The following is a 23324-nucleotide window of genomic DNA, read 5'->3' as shown; positions in this document are numbered from 1 at the left end:
AGTTGGGGAAGAGGGAGAAATGCACTTATCTGTGGAGACAGAAGTTTCTGATTTTTAGTCTTTCTGCTGATTTCCAGAAAATGGATGCTGGGAGGGTTTCTAACCAGCATTTCCCTTGAGGACAGTTGCCCTTAGAGACAGAACACGCTGTGGGAATAAGCTCACTGCTGGCACTCTTCCCACCTCCGGCTTCGCGGCCTCCTCCGAGTGCCCATCCTCGCTCCTCTCCACCTCTCTCTCTATTTACATATATAGTTAGAGCAGTAGAGTAGTGATTTGGGAATCTCCTGATTCAGCTTATGAATTTGCCTACTTCAATCAACTCCTTTGACTTAGTCTAACTTATTTTATACATTTTCAGGGCCTAACATTTGCTTTAGAAATGCTGTACAAAATAGGAAAGAACTTCACATTTTCTCTTACATTTTGGCTTAAAGTTTCAAAAATACTGAAAGGCAAAGAGCTATGAGTTATAATGTTAATTCATTCACAGAGATATGCTATTGAGTAAGAGAAATAAGATTCTTGTTCTTCTGAAATTGTATTCTCTTCATGGTGGGAAGAGTCAGATTAAAACAACAACAACAACAACAACAACAACAACAACATACAAATGAAAGCATAAGTAATACTATGAAGGAAATAAGCCTGAGTACTGATAGAGTGATTGGAGATAGGGTAGGGTGAATGCAGAGGGAACTCTCACTCAAGAGTCAGGAGGCAAGGTCCAAGTGAAGGTTATTCCCAGAAGCCCAAGTGGCAAGTACAAGGCCTGAGGGGAGCTTAAACATCACTTAGGGAAGCTATAGCCGGAGGGGCTCTGTCGCTGAAGTTTCATGAGATGAGGACAGGAAGGATTTACTAGCCAGAATGTTGAATGCCATAGAAAGAAAATGGATTTTTTTTTTAAGTATGAACTTTCAAAAGGTTTTGTGTAGGGGAAGAACACATATATTCTATATTTGACATAGATCACTCAGCCTAATCTTTGGGTAATACAATAGAGGGGCAGAAGTAGAAGTAGGAACACTAGGTAAGGTATTGCAGTGGCTGAGCAAGAGATTGTGGCAAGAGCGTGGGACAGGATGGAGGCGAGGGAGATACTGAAGAGGCAGGTTGTGGGATGGATTCCGGAGGTAGAGCCGATGGCACTTCTGGTGGGTAAGACAAGGGTACAGTGGGAAAAGGAAATAGAAGATGACTTGCTGGTTTTGGGGTTTAAGTAGTTGGGTGGATGGTTGTGCCATTTTACTGAGATGGAGAAAACACAAGTTTTAGAAGGAAAATATTTTAAGGACAGAACCGGTGCTCATCAAATACTTTTTTTTTAAAAATAAAATTCTGTTTATTTAGAATACTAATATCTAACATTATTTGACAAACGTTAGCTTTTGATTTTTGCTGAATGGAATGTTATTGACTTTATTAGCTGATCAAAATTAGGGCCATGATACTCAAAGTTATTTCAGTCATCAAAAGGCTGACAGCCCTTTTCATAACCATGTTTTCATAAAACAGAAAGAATGAGCTTATTCAAGGACCTAATAGCATCGTCTGTAATCCTTTTCTATATCCATTACTAATCTGAAATTATCAAACCTACTTATTCTCTGATAGTATTCTCACAGTTGCCTTTTGCTTTTGTTTGTTTGTTTCTGTTACATATTTCAAATAGAATTCTAAATTAAAACAAGAGAAAACGCACAGATAATACTACTGCTTGTGACTTGGTGGATAGAATCATTGAGTGGATGATCAAGGTGTTTTTTGTGGTCTGAGGAAAGACTTTTTTTCTTTTGGAACCTATTTTGATCATCTCTCTCAAGTGTGAGGAAAAATATGTCTCCTGAAATTTTTACCATGGTTTCCAATCCCTTAGAAACAACAAAACCTTCACGTATGACAATCATGTAATTATGTTTTGGGCCCCTGCCCTGACACCTGTGAACAAAGCAGGCTGGTGTGCTCAGCCCGTTGCTAACCACAGGCCTGGGCTCATTGCCCGTTAGTTCTGATTTGTAAGAACAAGTCCAGTATGTGGCCCCTTAAGTTTCCTTTTCCTTCGAATGCCTTTATTCATATTGTGGTCCCTTTTTTCTGGGTCATATTCACCAGCAGCTCTTCTCCAGCAAACTGTAATTATCTCACTTAATTGTTGATTATCCATTAGCAAGCTTTTCTAGGATTTCTTCAGTCCTAACTGTCAGATATCATATTATCTCTTTACATCACAGAAAATTAAAGGAAGTTTACTTAGCTCAAGGATTTTGGCAGGAGTATATGGTTATACCGGTTTAATCTTTTAGAACTGGCCTTAAATGTCTTTCTAGTAGAATATTTTTGGATGCAGGTTTTGAGGCTTTTTTGAGTTTAGCAGATCTGTTGATTTTGCTAAATATGTAGTGATCGCTGTTCTTACCAGATGGGCAGGAGGTCCTTGGTGAGTATTTAAATGAACATAGGTTTATGCAAGTGTATTAGTGAGGCTAGAATTAGAGGAAAGACATGAATATTCAGTCTTAAAGGGAATAAAAGGAACATGATCTTGAACCTGTTGAAACATGTCAGTGATGACTACCAACAGCAACCACTACAAGAAAACTAAGGAAATGCACTCTGTTCATTGTCACCAGTGGTCAGAACGAAGACATAAGTGAACAAATAGAATCGATTTTTTGTATTCGAATTAATTATTTTTTCAGAGCAGGAAGAATACTACTTGCTATTTAGTCAAACCCACAGTCTTTTTCTGAGAAGCAGTAGAACCCATGACAGCTTTCAGCTCTAAGAGAATATATGTATATGTGGTTTTTGCTGTATTTTCATTTTTGAAACATTATCGTGTATAGTATTAACTCTCAGTTCTTTTTATTTTAAATGTGGTATGAAAATTAGACTTACTTTGCAGATCAGCTTTTAAAATTATTTCAGCTGCATATTTCTTTTCCTGGCAGACTGCTCTATTCTCAGCGTAGAAGTCAGTAGTAAAACAGAAGCTTTTACTTACCAAAATTCATTTTGTAGACATGTTTTACGTCTGTTTCATTAGCCTGCTAACTATTGCATCAATCCAGGATAAGGAAGGTAACAAAAGTAAATTGAGACTGTAATTCTTTCCCTCAGTTTTACTCATTTAATTTTTCTTTCTAATTTTAAGAACTTAAAAGAGTCCGGTGGTACTACATCCACCTGGGTAAGGAACAGCTATGCTGTGGCAGATAGGCAGCAGGGCCCACCCTCGCCCCAAGCTCCTCCTTTAGGCCCTGCCCCCAGGGTCGTTCCCTGGCTCTAGTTTAGAGGTTTCTGACTTTGGGAGTTTTGTTTGCTGGTGCCATCTCAACATCACCATCACCTCTAGCTGTAACAGGTGAGGATTTAGGTATGCCTGTCTCCTACTTTCCTCTGTTCCTTCCAGTATTGTTAATATTGCTATTCTACTTTACTTTTAACTGATTCTAATTTTAACCTAAGACAACTCCTTTCATACTTTTTGTTTGTTTGCTTTTGCCCTATCGGCTTCAGATAATACCTCCTGCCACAGCAGCCATTTCTGACAATTGGGCTAATTAGTGCCTCTACCTTCACCTCCATGGAGTCCAAGACCCTTGTACCTCCCAGCTTCTACCAGGCATACTTTTATCTTTAGAGAACATTTTTAAGATTAATGTTTTGTCCATAAGTTTATTCTAATAGTTGAAAAGCATTTGGACATTGTAAACATTGCCCTGCAGACACAATAGTGTGCTCTCATTTCCTTCTCAATATCTCAGTATTATAGCCTCAGGCTAGTCAAACAAGGCTATTTCTGGGGCCAAGTTTAAATGTGTTCTGTTATTTTAGTAAACAATCACTTGGTCAAAAATATCCATATTTACTTTCTTTTACATTTGGTTTATCCCTTATATAGAGATTCCTTTTCTTGCACAACAGAGTTTTCGATCGTCTTTTCTTTTGGGAAAAGAAACATGTATTTTCTTTTTTTCCCCTCCTCTATATTCTCAATATTTTTGAGTTTGCACCTCATTCTTACCACTTAAAAGAGTTCCTTCAGTTCTTCTTAAGACTATCACCATGGTCTTAATATTTGTCTTCCACTGCCGCCCGTCCCTACTCCCCCAAATTCATGTTTGGATCCTCACACCTAATGTGATGGTGATACATGAATGGGATTCGTGTGGTAAGAAAAGTTACACTGTGTTTGCTTGCCCTTCCCCCATGTGAGGATAGAGTGAGAAGGCACCAGCTGAGAACTGGGAAGAGGGCCCTCGCCAGAGAACCAGGCCATGTTGGCTCCTGATCGCAGATTTTCAGCCTCTGGAATTGTGAGAAATAAATTCCTTTTGGTTTTTAAGCTACTGATATTTCATTATAGCAGCCTGAATGGACTAAGACAATGATTGACTTCCTTTTCTGATTTAGTTAGGTTTTTGATATATAATTATAACTTGAATTTTTTTTTAACTCATCTCTTATTTTCTGTCCTATCCCTAGTTACTAGGGACACAGAAATTGAAAAAAAAAAAGCCTCTATTCCCAACTGGCTTACATCCACTTTAAAGAAATTAGACATTTAAATCAATTATTGAAGATTAGTGGTTGAAGTGGTTTTATAGTTAGAATGTCCTGGATTTGAGCCCTAGATTTCCCACTTACTGTATAAACTGATGTAAATGGATTAATTTCTTCTTCTATAAAAAGAAGAGTAATACAGAGTTTCTGATTAAGAGGAAATCATGAATACAAGTAACAAATATAATAGAATACTTAGGGATACATTTAACAGAGGAGATGAAGGACCTATACTCTGAAGACTACAAGATGCTATTGAAAAAAGATACAAATAAGTGGAAAGATAATCCATGTTCATGGATTAGAAGAATTTACATTGTTAAAATGTCAATCTTACCTAAAGCAATCTATAGATTCAGTGCAATACTTGTCACAATCCCAATGGTGTTTTTCACAGAAATAGTACAAAAAAATCCTCAAATTTATCTGGAGCCACAGAAGACCCCAAATAGCCAAAGCAATCCTGAGAAAAAAGAACATAGCCATAGGTGTCACATTCTCTAACTTCAAACTATACTACGAAGTTATAGTAATTAAAACAGTATAGTATTGGCATAAAAACAGACACACAGACCAATTGAACAGAATTAAGAGCCCATAAATAAATCCACACATAAATGGGCAGCTAATTTTTGACAAAAGATCCAAAAACATACAATGGAGGAAGGAAAGTCTCTTTAGTAAGTGGTGTTGGGAAAACTGGCAATTGAATGAAACTGGACTACTGTCTTATACCATACACAAGAACTAACTTAAAATGGATTAAAGACGTGAATGTAAGACCGTGGCACAATAAAATATATAGAAGAAAACATAGGCACCAAATGTATGAGCCTTGGTCTCAGAGGGATTTTGTGAATTTGAGCCCGAAGGCTAGGGAAACAAAAAGCAAAAATAAATGAATGGGACTACATCAAACTAAAAAGTTGCACAGCAGAAGAAACCATCAGCAAAACAAAAGACAACCAACCAGATAGTAGAAGATATTTGCAAATGATACCTCCGTTAAGGGGGCTAATATCCAAAATATATAAAGATCTCATAAACTCAACAACAAAAAGCAAACAGCTCTGTTTAAAAATGGGCAGAGGACCTGAATAGACACATAACAAGGAGGACATATGCATAGCCAACGGACATATAAAAAGATGTTCAATATCACTAGTTAACAGGGAAATGCAAATCAAAAACCACCACAAGACACCCTATACCTGTTAGAATGGCTATTATCAAAAAGACAAAAAATAACAAGTGTCGCAGAGAATGTGGAAAAAAGGGAATCCTTGTACACTCTTATTGGAAATGTAAATTGGTACAGGCACTATGGAAGAGAGTATGGAGGTTCCTTAAAAAAATTAAGAATAGAACTACCATATGATCCAATAATTCCTCCTCTGGGTTTTTACCTGAAAAATATGAAAACGTATTTGTAAAGATGTACATACCCATATGTTTATTGCAGCATTATTTACAATAGCCAAGATGTGGAAACAACCTAAGTATTTGTTGACAGATGAATGGATAAAGACAATGGAATATTAATCATAAAAAGGGTGAAATATTGCCGATCTTGACAACATGGATGGATCCTGAGAGTATATTCTAAGTGAAACAAGATGGAAAAAGACAAATACCATATGATTTATAGTCGTGTGGAATATAAGACAAACAGTAACAAACAAACCAAACTCATAGATACAGACAACAGAATGGTGGTTACCAGTGGGGGAAGGAGGTAGGGAGAGGGCCAAGTGGGTGAAGGGGGTTGAACATGTGGTGATGGAAGGAAACTAGACTTTGGGTGATAGGCACACAGAAGAGTCTACAGATGTCTAATCATAATCTTGCACACCTGAAAATTATATGTTATTAACCAATGTTACCCCAGTAAGTTTTATAATTAAAAGATTTCAGAGGGGGAGCTGTTCTGCTGATTCTAAAGTCCTGTTGGTGGAATGCCCATTGTCATTAGGACTGAGCAGCTCCGGGTGTAGGCTGGGACTTAAAGTCCCGTGGGCTTATGGAGGGTCAGTGTTGAGATACAGGCACAGGACCACGTGATAAAGTGTAAGGCTGCGTCTGTGCTGGGGAGGTCAGTGTGCCATGAGGAGGGATAGATGATGATGCTACTGGATGGTAGGGGCTTCAGAGGTGGAGAGGATTTTGCACAGCGTGGGTTCGGAATCTATATGATTATGAGGAGGCTAGATTATGAGGCTGTGTGATGTGAGAGGGATGAGGACAGTCCCCTTTCTGTTCAGTCATCATCTGCTTGGATTATGGACTTGGCCTTTTTAATTACCCTCTTAGGTTTGCCCATAACTGGTGCCCTATCCGGTCTTCTTACTCAGGCCCCATGGTTCTCAGTTCAAGGTCATGTTCCTCTCTGGGGTGCATTTGGCAATGTCTGAAGACAGTTTTGTTTGTCACAGTGGAGGGGAGGTGTAACTGGCCTCTAATGTGTAGATGTCACAGATGCTGCCTAGTGTTCTACAAGACATCTTTTCCTTCCTCCACCAAAGAATCACCCAGCACAAAATGCCAATAGTTGAGGAAACCCTGTGATGTACATTTTACATAAAGCCTTTAGTGTTTTGTGTGTGTGTGTGTGTGTGTGTGTGTGTGTGGTTGTTAGAATGAAGTACAAATTCCTTGGACCTCCACAATCTTACTCCTGCCTTCAACACTTTCATACTTCTCCAGCTCATGATCCACTTCCCTTTCTATCCCTCCAAACTCTATCCTTCATCATACTGAACGGCTGTGTTTCCCCAGTTGTCCATACTTTCTCTTCCCTCTGTGGCTCTGTGAGGACTACTGCTTCTGCCCCCGACTATTATTTCTTAGTTAAGTTTATCAACCTAAATAAAGAGGTGAACTCTGGCAAGCTTGAATGACCAGAAGTTGAATTCATTTGGGAATAGCAGATGAATTGCAATTTCTGGAAACACTTGCTGTGGCAGGCTACACATGAGGGTTTGGTATGTCCTGTATTCAAGGGCAACTGTGGAAAGAGAGGAAGTCCAGCCAAGTCCAGGCACATTTATTGGCTTGAGGATGGCAAGAGATTTTTGACAGACTACCATTGTTCAGATCAGTCTCGGTGTTCTGTAAATCAGTCTCTCAGCTCTTAATTCTATTCTTCTGAGGGTGCATGTGTGACATTCTCCAATTTATATCCTCCGGTTCCATTTTAGGTTGAAATACTTTCACAAGATCTATTTTTTTCCCATAGAATGCTGTTCAGAGTTAGATGTCATTCCCTCTCAGATGCTTTCTTTAACCCTTAAGCCTGCTTTTCTCTCTCAAAGGACCTAACAGGTTTTATAATTGGCTATTTATCCTGTTGTGCTGCAATGCAAATTAAAAGTTATGTGAAGGTGTTCCTGTGATGTTCTGTCCCTGTGTTTACCAGAGAAACACAGATCTAGGGTAAATACTGGATCAGGTCTCCCCAGAGCAGTGAAGAGTAGACTCTGCTCCCAGACTGGATTACAGTCCCATCTCCTCCACTCACTTAAGAGGTTTAGGACATTTACCCAAAGTCACAGACTAAAATTTTTCACGTGTAATAGCAGTGCCTGCCTCTGGGGTTATCTTGAATATTAAATGAGATTAATTGATGCAGAATTTAGCACAATGCCTGGCACAAAGTAAGTGCCCAATAATTATTTGCAATACTTTAAAAATTATTATCCTTATTTTTTATTGTGGTTAACATACAATGTCATATCAGTGTCAGGTATATAACTTAGTGATTTGATATTTATATTTGTGACGTTACTGCCATAATAAGTCTAGTAAATATTCGTCACCATAAAAAGTTATTGCGATGATATTGATTATTTTCCCTATGCTGTACATTACATCCCTATGACTTAATTTTTTAATAACTGGAGGTTTGTGCCTCATCTCCTTCACCTTTTATACCCCTCTCCCCACCCCTGGCAACCATCAGTTTGTTCTCTGTATCTGAGTCTGTTCTTTTCTTGTTTTATTTGTCCGTTTGTTTGTTTGTTTGAGATTAAACATGTAAGTAAAACAATATGGTATTTGTCTTTCTCTGATTATTTATTATCTTTCAAGTTTCTGTCATTCTATAAATACGCCTTGATTTTATGAAGAAGGAAAGCCTTAATGACAGAGGAGAGGAGGAACTGGAGAATCTGTTAAGTTAATGATCGTCAACGGTCAAGAGTGACCTGTATTTTATAATCTTGTTAACGCTTGGAGGGAGAGAAGGTGGAGGATGGGATGGAATGCAGATTTGTTGGGGAATCAACTGGCTTGGGAATCGACTATTGGATCTCTGCTTTCGGGATTAATGCCATATTTCTTTCTTAATCTATTTGCTACTTGTAATTTTACTGCTGTAATTATCATATTTCCCCCAGTCCTGCCTCCCCACATCTTTCTCGATGGAGTAAAATGGAAATGGAAAGAGGAGGGAAAGATGCGGTAACTGCAAGCTGTGCAAGTGGACCCGTATGCCCACTGGGTGTCATATCCATGGCCGCTCCATGGTGGCTGCCTGCTTTCCCGGGTTCTGAGAAGAATCACACTCAAATATTAGCACAAAACTTATTTGTAGCTTTAGCTCCCTGTGTTTATGTGTGTGAATGCTTGATGTACTACATAGAAAATGTGACATGAATGAATTAAAGTACCACTTCTGTCATCTCTCTCCTTACAACAAGGACCTCCGTTTCACTAAGAATTCCTGACAGAGAGGAACTAACAAAGGCTAGAGATTGGTTTGCTCTTCTCTTTCAGAGAACTCGCTGCATGGAATAAGTTTGGTTTTCTTGGTTCGATAATTCTCATGGGATAAAATTATTGAAGGGAATAATCAATAAATAGACACAGGAAGGAATCTTTTTACTATTCTTAATTTTCTCCAAGAGGCATTTTTTCATCCAATTTTATTTTTAGTTATAAAATAAATTCATTTCATAAAGAATATACTACATGGATATGTGTCAAGAAGTTCCAATTTGATTTTTTTCTTTGTAGACTGTACATTTATATGGTTTAAAAAAATTGCCCCATATTAGTAATCTTTCCTTACTGCAGGCTCTATTGTGTAATGGGCAGAATCCCATCCCTTGTGTTTGTAGTCATACAGTTCAATGTGAACTAGAAGGCTTTTAATATATATTTTAAAAATTGTTATTTTTATGCACTTCGTCACATTTATTCTTATCCCCGTAATTTATAGTAATTTGTCTCAGGTTACTGCTCAGTGAATAGCTGTATGACTGGTTCCTGTAGAAATTGGTGTCCAAGTTTTTATACATGTGAGTTTAAGCGTGTATGTTGTGAGATTATTTTGTTCTCCAATCTGATATGTGATTTAGTAAATAGCTAATATGTGCTGCTTTTTACATATTTTATTTTAGGCAAAACAGGTGATTTCTTCCCTCCTCTGTCCCCTCATTATGATGAATTCAAGAGTATTATTACAAAGCAGTAGGATTCTGATTGTTATTCCCTCGTCATAAAGTTTTCTGAGCTTAGAAGAAATGCTACTAGTACTTTTGTGGCTTTTAGAATAGTCCCCAACCATAAAGTTAATTGAAGTTTTAGAAAATAGATTTTTAAAAACGCATTATTGGCCGTCACACTTTTTAAGGCAGTGACATACTTTCGTCTCTGTGATGTTTTGGCTTTCACAAATGGCACTTTTGTCACCCATCTGACAAACAGTGTCGGTGACTCAGAATTCATTTGGAATTTGTATGATGGGCTTTTATTAAAACGAGTGACTCAGCCCAACTTTTCTGTCATGATTTTTTTAATCCTTCTCCTGAATATGCACTGAATATTAATTAGTTCTGTTGATGTGACGGGCATTTCTTGCGGCCTTCCTTCACTTATCTGAAGAGCCAGGAGGAAGGGTAGAATTGTAAATCTATGACAAAGGAAAGATGCCTTGGACTGAGAAAACATTAACCAGCCAGGAGCTTCGAGGATTATTTTTTTCTCCTGAGTTTTACAGGACTTTGGAAACTTGAAAGAAGATTTATTCTCTTTTTTATCTTTTGGCACAATTTTTAAAGCTGGCCAGATAGAAGTATTTTAGGCCTTAGTAAATATTTTATCGTCTTTGTCACAACTACTCAACTTGGACACTGCAGTGTGAAAGCAGCCATAGACAGTGTGTGATAAATAAAGCATGGCTGTGTATCTTAATAATATTTTATTTAGGGAGACAAGCAACTGCCTAGATTTGGCCTGCAGGCTCTGGTTTGCAGACCCCTGGTTTACACTCAGGTGAGATACATAAAATGTACATTTATTGTGTAAGTTTGATTTTTCTTTCTGTCCCTGACAACGTGTATTCACCAGTTGGTTACATAATGTTTATTGAATTTTTCCATGAAAAATACAGATAGTCTCCCTGTACTTCTTTGCTTCTGTCAAAAGGATGAACAGACACAGTGGCTCAGTATTCAATGGGGTCAATAGAAGAGTTTTGAGGTTTTTATTGGTCATTATGACTGGAACCTAAAATCGCAGGGTGAGGTAGCAGGGGCAGAGAAGGTATCTTAAGAAAAGATGCTAGATGGCACCAGAGCCATTTGTGAAGGCTCTTTGAAGAAGGGTCTAGGAATTAGAATTCGGTCTTGAAAGCAGTAGGAACCACTGGAGGGTTTTAGGTTGAAGAAATGACGTGATAAGGTTCATGTTTTAGAGAGAACATTCTAGGTGCTTGTGGAGTATGGACCGAGGGGTTTTCTACGGGTATGGTTTGGAGGCTGGAAGATTCTGAGGAAGATGTTACAATGTCCGGGAGAAGGAAGATATTGGCTGCAGCTGTGTAAGTAGTGGCGGGGATGCAAGAAGTACGATTCTAATAATACTTAGATTCCTGGTGCTCACAGTGCCGCGGAGGGGCATTGGAATCACCTGGGGGACTTGTTAAAACACCTCGCCGGGCTCCGCCCCCAGAGTTTCTGATTCTGTGGTCTGAGGTGGGGCTGTAAAGTCTACATTTCTAACTAGTTCCCAGGTGATGTTGATGTTGCTGGTACTGGACCACACTTTGAAAAGCGCTGCTATGGAAGATCGAAATGAAGAGACTTAGGGGTCTGATGGATCATGTAAAGGTGAGAGAGAGGGCAGACACAAGGATATGCTCATGTTTCTCGTTTGGGCGATGCCACTTACTGCAAGAGGAGGAAGTTGAGAGTATGGTTCAATTTAGGTCTTACTGAATGTGAGGATGTCTGTGGAAAGATGCAACAGTAATGGGTTATTTGAGTCTAGAGGCTGGGAGAGGTTGAGGAACCTTCAGCGTGCGGGTGATCCCTGAAGCCCGTTATGTGTTGAAGAGTGCCTGTGGAGTGAGAGGCAAGGAGGGCCTGATGTGCAAATGAACACTTATGCGTTGGGCAGGGGAAAAAGGCTGCAAGGAGGTAGATAAAGAGCAGTCAGAGAGGTAGAACAAAAATAAAAAAGATAAAAAAAACACAAATGCATTATTAAATGGCATAAAATGTTGCTAAGAGTTCAAGTAAGATTAAGACTAAACAGCCATCATTGAAGTTACCAAAATGATTGTAATAGCCTCATAGAGAGGAATTTGAGTGGGATGCTGTGGGTGCTGAGGTTTGAATGGGAGGGTAAGGGGGTTGGTGAACAGACGGGAAGTGGGGTGTGCTGGTGCGGGATTAGCTCCAGAGGTTTTGTGTCAAGGAAAAGAAAGATAGAGTGGGTTATGAGTGGGGAATGAAAGCTAATTAGTGCTTTTTCTTTCTTTCTTTTTAAAGAATGGGGAAGGTGTTAGAGCGAATGTAGATGCTGATTGGAGGGATCCAGTAGAGAAGGAAATGTTGATGGTTAGGGAGAGAAAGGAAAATCGATAGTATTTTGTTCTGAGAAAGCCACAAGGCATGGGATGTGAAGTACAGGTGGGGAACGGGCCTGGGACAGGGACAAGGACACCTGTGTATGAGTGTGAACATGGGAAGGAGGGCGAAGATGCAGGCAGGTTTTTTTAGGTTGATGATGAGAAGTTCAGGGAGTGCTGCTGGCTTCATTGTTCTCTGTGAATTAGGAGGTGTCACCTTCTCTATTGGGCGATTAAGGGAATGTGAGGCCAAGTGTTTAAAAAGTGTGTGGAAGACGTTTCATTTGGACATCACAAAAACGAGACTTAGAGCTGAATAGAATAACAGGGATGCCGGAGGGGGCCAGCTGAGGTGGAAGATAATGGATTCATATTGGTCTGTCCCAGCACTGGGTAAGGCAAAGGCAAAACATTGCACCGCTCTGAGGTTCTGGTTTGGGCCCGGTGGATGCATCTGATTTTTAGTAAAGGTAACAGTTGAGGATATTGGTGTGGGAGTGCTGGGAAGAGTGGGCTACAAAGTTAGAAGACAAGAGCAGAGGTAATGGGTGGTAGAAAGTAGGGGAGTCAAGATTCTCAAGGTCTGGAGAGTGAAAAGGTTCAGATGAGATGTCTATATATATTTTCTGACAAGTGAAGTTGTTTTCGTTGATGAAGTGTTTGAGAGTGTGGCTAGGTGAGTGGACAGGTACCTGAGGTAAGGTGAAGGTGAGATCAAGATGAAGGGTATTTCATTCATTTGGCAGTGGTGTCACTCAACTAGTGATGAAGGGTAGGCTTTAATTTGGGAACAGTTCTAGAAGGTGTCCTTTGATGATAACTGGATTGATTTCGAATGATAATTATATGCGGAATGAACTATATGCATTTACAAAGTAGAAAGAATGAATTACATATGTAATGACAATTAAAATGTAGATGGTTCTATTTTAATATTAGTTCTTTCTTAGTAAGAAACTGGGGTAAAACTTTTGTGAAATCTGGCTGGGAGACATATTTCTTTTGCTTGTATTTATTTCACTCTCACTTTATTTCCTCCTTTGGATATGAATTATTTGCTAATCCTAGGTCCCATTCCAGGCTGTGACCAGTCTGCAGAAATTATTAGTTCCTTGATTTGGTGCCTTTATATTTTAAATTGTCTTCAGTATTTGAAAACACATTATGATTATTATGCACCAGACACCATCCTAAGCACTTTACAAATATTAATTCATTTACTCTTCATAACAATCCTGATGAGATAGTTTTTATCTCCATTTTACAGAAGAATAAACTTGAATACTGGGAAAATATGTTCATTCTCTCTTGTTTAAAGTTCAATCAGCAGCACAAAACCTTCTGTGTTTTTGCAGTTCTGGCTATCTCTGACACTAATTTGTCATTACATAGATCCAAGCATGTAAGTGATATCATGTGGTTTTCAACTTTTTCTGTCTGGCTTATTTTTCTTAGCATGATTATCTCAAGGTCTGTCCATATTGTTGCAAATGGCGGTACTTTAGCTCTTCTTATGACTGAGTAATATTCCATTGTATATATGTGCCACAGTTTCTTTAGCCAATCATAATCTATCATAGGACACTTCGATTGCTTACATGTCGTGGCCACTATGAATAATGATGCTATGAACATCAGTGTGCAGATATCTTTTTGGATACGGGTTTTCAAGTCGGGGTAAATACCTAGTAAAAGGATTGCTGGATCATATGGTAGGTCAATTCTCAGTTTTTTGAGGAACTTCCATACTGTTTTCCATAGTGGCTGTACCAATTTGCAGTCCTACCAGCAGTATATGAGGGTTCCTTTTTCTCCACATCCTCTCCAACATTTGTTATTACTTGTCCTGTTGGTTATAGCTATTCTACAGGTGTGAGATGGTATCTCGTGGTTTTGATTTGCATTTCCCTAATAGCTAGTGATGTTGAGCATCTTTTCATATATTTGTTGGCCATTTGTATGTCTTCTTAGGAGAAGTGTCTGTTCAGGTCCACTTCCCATTTTTTGATTGGAACATTTGTTTTGTTGTTGTTGTTATTGAGTTGTATGAGTTCTTTGTATATTTTGGATATTAGACCCTTATAGGAGGCGTTGCTTGCAAATATATTTTCCCATTTGGATGGTTCTCTCTTTACCTTGTTGACGATTTCTTTTGCTGCTGAGCAGAAGCTTTTTAGTATGATGTAGACTCATTCATTTATTTTAGCTTTTACTTGCCTTGCTTTTGAGGTCAATTTCATAAAATCCTCTTTAAGTTCAAGGTCCTTGACTTTAGTTCCTGTGTCATCTTCTATGCATTTTATTGTTTCAGGTCTTATATTTAGGTCCGTAATCCATTTTGAGTTAATTTTAGTGTGTGGTGATAGACAGTCTAGTTTCATTCCTTTATGGGTGGCTTTGCAATTTTCTCAGCACCATTTATTGAAGAGGCTTTCCTTTCTCCACTGTATGTTTTTGGATTTTTCTTGAAAATTATTTTCCCATATAAGTATGCATTTACTTCTGGACTCTCGATTCTGTTCCACTGGTCTGTGTGTCTGTTTTTCTGTCAATACCATGCCGTTTTGATGACTGTTGCTTGTTGTATAATTTGAAGTTGGGCAGAGTGATGCCTCTAGCCTTGTTCTTTTTTCTCAGGATGGCTTTGGCAATTTGGGGTCTTTTGTACTTCTATACAAATCTGATGATTTTTTTGTTTTATTTCTTTAAAAAATGCTGACAGGATTTTGATGGAGATTGCATTAAATCTAAATAATGCTTTAGATAATAAGGGCATTTTAACTATGTTGATTTTTCCAATCCAAGAACATGGAATATCTTTCCATTTCTTTGTATCTTCTTCGATTACTTTTAATAGGGTCTTGTAGTTTTCATTATATAGGTACTTCACATGTTTCATTAGATTTATTTCCAGGTATTTTATTTTTTTCAGTGCAATTGCAAAAGGAATTATTTTTTCCACTTCTTTTTCTGACACTTCATTATTAGAGTATAGGAAAGCTATGGATTTTTGAACATTGATTTTGTATTCAGAGACTTTACTGTATTTGCTTATTGTTTCTAGTAGTGTTCTTGTGGAGTCTTTAGGCTTTTCTATATAGAGAATCATGCCATCTGCAAATAGTGATAGTTTGACTTCTTCATTTCCTATTTGGATGTCTTTTATATATTTTTCTTGCTTGATTGCACTTGCTAGGACCTCCAATGTTATAATGAATAACAGCGGTGATAGTGGACAGCCTTGCCTTGTTCCTGATCTTAGAAGAAAGGTTTTTAGTTTTTCACCTTTAAGTATAATGTTAGTTGAGGGCTTTTCATATATGGCCTTTATTATGCTAAGGTCCTTTCTTTCTATACTAATTTTGTGAAGTGTTTTGATTATAAATGGATTCTGTACCTTATCAAAGGCTTTTTCTGCATGTATTAATATGATCATATGATTCTTATTTTTTAATTTGTTTATGTGGTGTATCACATTAATTGATTTGTGTATGTGCCTCTGGGATAAAGCCTACTTGATTGTGGTGTGTAATCTTTTTAATATGTTGCTGTATTAAGTTCTCTAGTATCTCATTTAAGATTTTTGCATCTGTGTTCATGAGAGATATTGGTCTGTAGTTTCCTTTTTTGTGTGTTATCTTTACCAGGTTTTGGTATCATAGTAATATTGGCCTCAGAAAATGTGTTGGAAAGTATTGCCTCCTCTTTGATTTTTTGGAAGAGTTTGGGAAAAATAGATATTACATCTTCTTAGAATGTTTGGTAAAATTCACTAGTGAAACCATCTGGTCCTTTTTGGTAGGTTTTTGATGATTGTTTCAATTTCCATACTGTTGGTCAGTTTATTTAGATTTTCCAGTCCTTCTTGACTCAGTTTAGGAAGGTCGTATTTATCTAAGTACCAGTCCATTTCTTCTAGGTTATTAAATTTGGTGTTATATAGTTTTCTTGTATGATTCTTTGTATTTTTGCAATATCAGTCATAATTTCCCCTCTTTCATCTCTGATTTTATTTATTTGTGTCCTTTCTCTTTTTTCTTTAGTGAGTCTAGGCAGGGGTTTGCCAATTTTATTAACCTCAAAGAACCAGCTCTTTGTTGCATTTATTTTTCTATCATTTTTTTGTTTGTTTAATTTCAATTTCATTTATTTCTGCTCTAATTTTGATGAATTCTTTCATTCTGCTGACATTAGGCTTCATTTGTTCTTCCTTTTCTAGTTTTTTAAGATGAAGCATTAGGTTGTTTATTTGGGTTTCTTCTTGTTTTTGGAGGTAGGCCTGTAATGATACGAACTTTCCTCTTATGACTGCTTTTGCTGTGTCTCAAAAGTTTTGATATGTTGTACTATCATTATCGTTTGTTTCCTTGTTTCAAAGCATTATGATCAGAGAATATGATTGGTATGATTTCAACCATCTTATATTTGTTGAGGCTATCTCTGTGTCCCAGTACGTGGTCGATTCTTGAGAATGTTCTGTGTGCACTAGAGAAGAATGTATAAACATCTATTTTGGGATGGAAGGCTCGTAAATGTCAATTATATCCAGTTGGCCTAATGCTTCATTTAAGGATGCTACCTCCTTATTGATTTTCTGTTTGGATGATCTGTCCATATCTGACATTTGAGTATTTAGGTCCCCTACTACGATAGTGTTTTGGTCTGTTTCTCCCTTTAGTTCTGTTAGTAATTGCTTTACATATTTTGTGGCTCCCTAATTGGGAGCATAGATATCAATAAGTATTATATCTTCTTGGTGCATGATTCCCTTTATCATTATGAAGTGTCCCTCAGTATCTTTCTTTACCTTTTTTATTTCAAAGTCTATTTCATCTGATATTAGTACCACTACTCCTGCTTTTCTCTGAATGCCATTTGCTTTAAATATCATTTTCCACCCTTTCACTTTGAGTCTATATTTGTCTTTAGAGGTGAGATGTGTCTCTCAGAGGTGGCATATAGTTGGGTTTTGTTTTTTGATCCACTCTGCAACTCTGAGCCTTTTTATTGGTGATTTCAGTCCATTTATATTCATAGTGATTATTGAAATGAGTTCTTCTTATAGCCATTTTATCTTGCTTTCTGGTAGCTCTGTGTTTCCATTGCTTTTTTGTCCTTGTGCTTCTGTTTTCTTTATTTTGGTTGGGTTTTGTGGTTTTTCCATCCGGTACTTCTAGTTTTACATTATATACTTTGGTTCAGAATCTTTGGCTGTAGTTATCATTATGAATATGTAAAGGAAAGGGATATATACAGTCATCTATTTTCTTCTGCCTGTGTCTTGTCTCCATTCCCCTTTGTGGATTTGGATCTTTGAATCCTCCCCTTTTTCAGTCATTGTTATCTCAGTTTGTTCCTATGTATGCTGAACGTTCATTACTACCTTGTTATAACAATTCTTTTATTAATATTTAAACTTATAATGTCCTGTTCTTAGTAAAGGTTGAACTCTTCTTCGTCTATTTGCCTGATAGTCACTTTACGTCTAATTATGTATTATTTTTGTCATTTTGTTTTAGGTGAACTGATGCCTTTCAGTATTTCTTGTAGTGCAGACCTCGTAGAATTCCCTCAATTTTTGTATGTCTGCAAAACTCTTAATTTCTTCTTCATATCTAAAGGAGAGCTTAGCTGGATACATCATTCTAGGCTGGTAGTTCCTTTCACTCTTAGTAGCTTAAATGTTTGATTCCATTCCTTTCTGACTTGTAAGGTTTGCACTGAGAAGTCCAAGGATAATCTAATGGGTTTGCCTTTATAAGTTACCATTTTTTTCTCCCTGGCTGCTTTGAGAATTCTTTGTCATTGATTTTTGATAATTTTAATACATTGTGTCTTGGTGAAGGCCTTTTTAGGTTGAGATAATTAGGTATTCTGTTGACTTCTTGAATTCCAAGGTCCAGCTCATTCCTTAGATTTGGGAAATTCTTGTCAACTATTTGAAAATGCTCTCTAATTTCTGTTCCTTTTCCTTGCCTTTGATAATGCCCATTATTCTTATGTTTCGTCTCCTGATGGTATCAGCTAGTTCTTGTATTTCTCTTTCATTATTTTTTATTCTTCAGTTTCTCTCTTCTTCCTTCTGATTTATTTCTAGATTTCTGCCTTTGATATCACTAATCCTTTCCTCCATTTGGTTGACTCTGTTCCCCAAGTTTGCTATTTCATTTTTCAACTTTTGCACTGTGTTCTTCATCTCTAAAAGTTCTATTTGGTTCTTCTTGAGGATTTCAGTCTCTTTGTTCTGCTTATGTGGTTGTTTTTTCAATTCTTGAAATTGTTGATTTGAGCTATTTTGGATCTCATTGAGTTTTTTTCAGAAGTACCATCCTGAATTCTCTGTCATTTAAGTCACATATTTCTATGTCTGTAAGCTTATATCTTGGAGATTTTTTTTTTCTTTTTTTCTGAGATGCCTTGTCACCTTGGTTGTTTATGGTATTTAATGGGCTATTTATCCGCCTGGGCATTAATGAAAATGTATTCAGCTTTTTTTTCCAGAAAGATTTATTATATAAATGTCTCTCTTTAGCCTGCTGCAAAGAAGGCACTTTTCTTTTGGTTTCCAATAGGTGGCATCTAGCCTCTTGGTCCCCTGATTTGTATAAAGCTTTAAAAATGCATTTTTATTTTCCGATAGATATTTAATCCCGTTTGCTACCCTCAGTTTCAGTCCCTGTCAGTGTTAGCAACAGTTTCAGTAGCGTTTGCTCAGATTCCCTGGAACTCTGCGGTGTTTTGTCTTGGAGGGTATGGGGAGAAGGGCCCTTTAGTTTGAGGATTGGGGACTGTGGCTCAGCCATGGTTTTGAAACCACAGTCGGTAAAAATCAACTGTTGTTTCTCTGCTCATCTCTCTCTCTGCTTTTTGCCATGATGATTGGGACCTGGGGACAGTGGGCCACAGGAGGCTCACAACTGTTCAGGGAACTTGCTGTTTCTTCTACCCTCCCCCTCCTCCTGCAGGGAGCTCCAGAAGCTGTGAGAGGCAGTTTCAGTCTGGGCAGTATTTGCTCAGATTCCTCTGGGGCTCTGCATTGATGGGTCTCGGAGGGTATGCAGAGAGAGTCCCTCTGGGTTGAGGGTTGGAGGCTGTGGCTCAGCCTCGGTTCTGCAACCCAGGCTGGTAATAATGAGCTGTTATCTCTCTGCGGTCCTGCCCCACTTCTCTGTTTTCTACTCTGATGACTGGGCCCTGCTGCCGGCTGCTAGAAGTTCTGGCACTTTCAGGCAGGGTTGTTCAGGGAAGTTGCCATGCCTTCACTCTCCCCCTACTCCTACAGGGAGGTTGGGTGTTTTTTTTATTGAGTTTTAGATATTCACCTTATGGTTGTTTCAAGGGGAGAGATCTGGGGACGTCTCACACTCTGTTATGGTTTTTCAGTTCCTGTGTTAACTATTTCAAGCCATATGTCTGTGTGTTGTACACACCTGATTGATTTTGGTTTTCAATAGAACAATAAAATATCAAAACTGGAGAAGACCTTAATGATGATTTAATTTAGGCCAATTCTCTTAAGTGGACAAGGAGGTCACTGAGAATCAGAATGACGAAGTGACTTGTCTGTGGTTGAAATGGTTTTGGCAGAGCCAGTATTGTAGTCTCCTGACATTCAGATCACTTGGCTTTTCTCCATGCTATGTCATCTTCGTTAGAGGAGCGCCTTCTTCTGCTTGAAATACATTCGAGCTTTCAGCATCTTCTTTGTGGTTCATGGTCCCTGTGCAGTCATTAAATGAAGTTGGGTAACGTCCATTTCTTTAATTATTGTGTAATTAAAGAATGTTATAAAGAATCTTGGATATGTGTAGGGACATTGAAAAAGAAGTTGGAGATCAAAAAATCCTAGGGACTCCAAGATAGATGACAAGTTAAGGGAGTGGCACTTAGTTTTAGTACCCTGAGAAATATGCATAACAAATTGGGACCAGAAAATATACTTTAAATACTGTGGTGAGATGAAGACTTTAAAAAGACACATTTCCCATGATCCTTCCTGTGGAAAACCTAGTGTCACTAGTTCCTTTGAGAGCAGCTGCCTAGGACGAGAGCCATTTTGATTAGAGACTGAAGGGGTTGACCTTGGGAGCAGATCAGAAATGCATTAGTTTCCTGTAAGTAAGAGGAAGGTGGCTGAGTTATCATTGCTGTTTTCTCATGCTTAGGTTCTCAAGGGACCAGTTGGGTCATAGTAGAGGTCCTACTGACTCTATTAATGGCAGAACAATAGGGTATCCTTGCAAAAATGATCTTAAAGCAGTGTCAAAATATAATTCTGAGTTTAGAGACTGTTATGATGGAATTATTTTGAATCTGAAAATTGCCTTATATTATAGTAAATATTGATTGTATATCGTGTATGTATTTATTGAAGGCTGATAGGGAAGAGGACTTCTGAAAAAAATGGAGAAAAATCTATGCTCCTATGATCACAACATGTGGAAAAAAGCATTTCTTTTCAGTGTTACATAAAAAATGCAACCAAAACCTCAAAAGTCAAGCTAGGTTCAAGGTAGAAATCTTGTGTTATGTACCTACAATGCTGCAACTGTTCTCTCTCTCTCTTTTTTTTTAGTTTTTAATTTTTAATTATGTTTGGCATATGATAATTTATTAGTTTCAGGTATAAAACAGTGATAAATTCTGGTACCCATCTGACACCATACATAATTATTACAATATTATTGGCTATATTCCTTTTGCTGTACCTTAATCTCCATAACCATTTTGGTACTATCAATTTGTACTTCTTAATCCCTTCCCCTTTTTCAGCTACCCCAAACCCCTTCCCATCTGGCAACCATCAAAATGTCATCTGTATCTATGAGTTCGTTTCTGTTTTGTTTATTTTGTTCCTTAGATTCCATATTTAAGCGAAATCATATGACATTTGTCTTTCTCTGTCTGACTCATTCCTCAGCATAGTACCCTCTAGGTCCATCCATGTTGCAGATGGTAAGATTTCATTCTTTTTTATGGTTCAGTAATATTTTATTGTACATATTACTACCTCTTCTTTATACATTCATTCACTGATGGACACCCGGGTTGCTTTCATACCATGACTGTTACAAATAATGCTGCAATGAATAGATGGATTCTTATGTCCCTTCAAAGTAGTGCTTTGGGTTTCTTCAGGTAAATACCCAGAAGTGAGACAACTGGGTCCGTCTTAGTCTTTTGTTATAGCCTTTGTTTTAAAGTCTATTTGGTCTGGTATAAGTATTGCTACCCCAGCTTGTTTGTTTGTTTCCATTTTCATGAAACATTTTTTTCCATCCTTTTGAGTATGTGTGTTTTTCAATCTGAAGTGAGTTTCTTGTAGGCAGCATATGTAAGGGTCTTGTTTTCTTATCCATTCAGCCACCTGTATTTTGACTGGAACATTTCTATATTACATTTACAGTAATTGTTGGATATGTAGTTACTGCTATAATATTATTCAGATTTTTTAAATCTTTTTTTCTTCTTAAGTCTTTTCAACATTTCCTATAATACTTGTTAGGCGGTGATGAATTTCTCTAGCTTTTTCTTGTCTGGGAAGCTCCTTTTCTGTCTTTTGATTCTAAATGATAGCTTTGCTGGGTAGAGTAATCTTGGTTGTAGATTCCTGGGTTTTCATAACTTTGGATATTTCATGTCATTCCCTCTGCCTTGCAGTTTCTGTCGAGAAATAAGCTTCCTGGTAGGTAACTAACTGCTTTTAAGATTCTTTGTCTTTAACCTTTCGCATTTTAATCATGATGTGTCTTGGTGTGGGCATCTTTGGGTTCATCTTGTTTAGGACTCTCTACACTTCCTGGGCTGGTATGTCTATTTTCTTTGTCAGGTGAGGGAAATTTTCTGTCATTATTTTAAAATAGCTTTTCAATTTCTTGCTCTCTCTCTTCTTCTGGTATCCCTGTGGTGTAAATGTTGGTATGCTCAATGTTGTTCCAGAGGCCCCTTAAACCATCCCCATTTTTTTTAGGAGGGGGGATTTTTTTTTTCCCTTTAGGCGAGGCAACCCTTGGTTGACCTCACGGATTGCAAGGACCTTGTCATCTTATAATCCGTTATTATTTTTATTTTTTATTTTTTACGCCTACAGCATCTGGTCTTCCTAGGTAGTCTCCCATCCAAGTACTAACCAGACCCAACCCTACTTAGGTTCCAGGATCAGACGAGATCAGGCTTGTTCAGGGCAGCATAGCAATAGACAGAATTCTTTTTTCTTGTTGCTATTTTGATTGGGAGTTTTCTCATACCTTAAATTCTAAATCATTAATTCGATCCCTGGCTTCATCTAATCTACTGTTGATCCTCCTAAGGTATTCTTCATTTCAGTTATTGTAGTCTTCATTTCTGACTGGATCTTTTTTATGTCTTCTATCTCCAATTTATGTTTTTTATCTCCTTGTTAAAGTTCTCGTTGAGTTAGTATACTCTTCCCCTCAGTTCATTGAGCATCCTTATAACGAGTGTTTTGAACTCTGCATCTGGTAGCTTGCTTGTCTCCATTTTGTTTAGTTCCTTTTCTAGAGCTTTTTTTTGTTCTTTCATTTGGGACAAATTTCTTTGTCTCTCAGCCTTTGTTTGTTTCTATGTATTAGGTAGAGCTGGTATGTCTCCTGATCTTAGTAGAGTGGCTTTATGTAGTAAGTGCGCTATGGGGCCCAGAGGCACAGTCTTTCCTGGTCACTTGAGCCAGGTGCTCCAGGTGTGTCCCTTGTATGGGTTGTGTGTGCTCTTCTGTTGTAGTTGAGCCTTGGTGGTTGTTTGCTAATCAGTGGGAGGGATTGACCCTCGGGCTGATTGGTTATGAGGACTGGCCATGGCCAGTGGAGGTTGTGTTGTGCAGAGGCTGACCCTACAAAGCAGGATTCACTTTAGTCCGGCTCAGGTGCCTGCCTTGTTTGCCCTT

At 37.9% G+C, this 23324-nt stretch overlaps 1 protein-coding gene and 1 pseudogene across 6 annotated transcripts in view; one reads left to right on the top strand and one right to left on the bottom strand.

The window, feature by feature from the left end:
- Positions 1–23324, top strand: part of FMN2 (formin 2) — a 371091-nt gene that overhangs the window by 33007 nt on the left and 314760 nt on the right. The window lies entirely within an intron of this gene.
- Positions 22503–22621, bottom strand: LOC118613468 (annotated as a pseudogene).

The sequence above is a fragment of the Rousettus aegyptiacus genome, unplaced genomic scaffold, assembly GCF_014176215.1.
Source record: "Rousettus aegyptiacus isolate mRouAeg1 unplaced genomic scaffold, mRouAeg1.p scaffold_m13_p_18, whole genome shotgun sequence".
NCBI classification, from domain to species: domain Eukaryota; kingdom Metazoa; phylum Chordata; class Mammalia; order Chiroptera; family Pteropodidae; genus Rousettus; species Rousettus aegyptiacus.
The sequence above is the reverse complement of the archived record's forward strand: the minus strand, read 5'-3'. Positions and strand labels throughout refer to the sequence as shown.